Source organism: Orycteropus afer, unplaced genomic scaffold (genome assembly GCF_000298275.1).
Source record: "Orycteropus afer afer isolate SDZICR_OR568_19922 unplaced genomic scaffold, OryAfe1.0 scaffold00336, whole genome shotgun sequence".
NCBI lineage: Eukaryota > Metazoa > Chordata > Mammalia > Tubulidentata > Orycteropodidae > Orycteropus > Orycteropus afer.
The window spans coordinates 3051582-3052113 of record NW_006921923.1 but is presented as its reverse complement, the minus strand read 5'-3'; the positions used below and the strand labels follow the sequence as shown (position 1 = coordinate 3052113).

At 40.4% G+C, this 532-nt stretch overlaps 1 protein-coding gene across 1 annotated transcript in view; it reads right to left on the bottom strand.

Moving 5' to 3' along the window:
- Positions 1 to 532, bottom strand: part of COL4A5 (collagen type IV alpha 5 chain) — a 439164-nt gene that overhangs the window by 412090 nt on the left and 26542 nt on the right. The window lies entirely within an intron of this gene.

Genomic DNA, 532 nt, shown 5'->3' with positions numbered 1-532 from the left:
GGAGGGGTCGCTATGAGTCAGGGCCGACTCGATGGCACATAACAACAACAACAACAATATATGGCATAAATAGACTATCAAGCATAACCAAAAAATGCACAAATAGCAGAAGAGAAACTAGATGAATGGGACCTTCTAAAAATTAAATTTTTATGTGCTTCCAAAGATTTCCCCAAAAGAGTCAAAAGAGAGCCTACAGATTGGAGAGAATATTTGGCAATGACATATCTGACAAAGGACTTAACTCTAGAATTTATAGGAAACTCCAACACCTCAATAACAAAAAGACAAATAATCCAATTTAAAAATGGGCAGAAGACATGAATAGACACTTCACCAAGGAAGATATTCAGGCAGCTAACAAACATATGAAGAAATGCTCACGATCATTAGCCATTGTTGTTGTTGTTCTTAAGTGCTGTCGAGTCGTTTCTGACTCATAGCGACCCCATGCACAGCAGAACAAAAGACTGCCCTATCCCGCGCCAGCCCCACAATCCCTGCTATACTTGAGCTCATCATTGCAGCCACC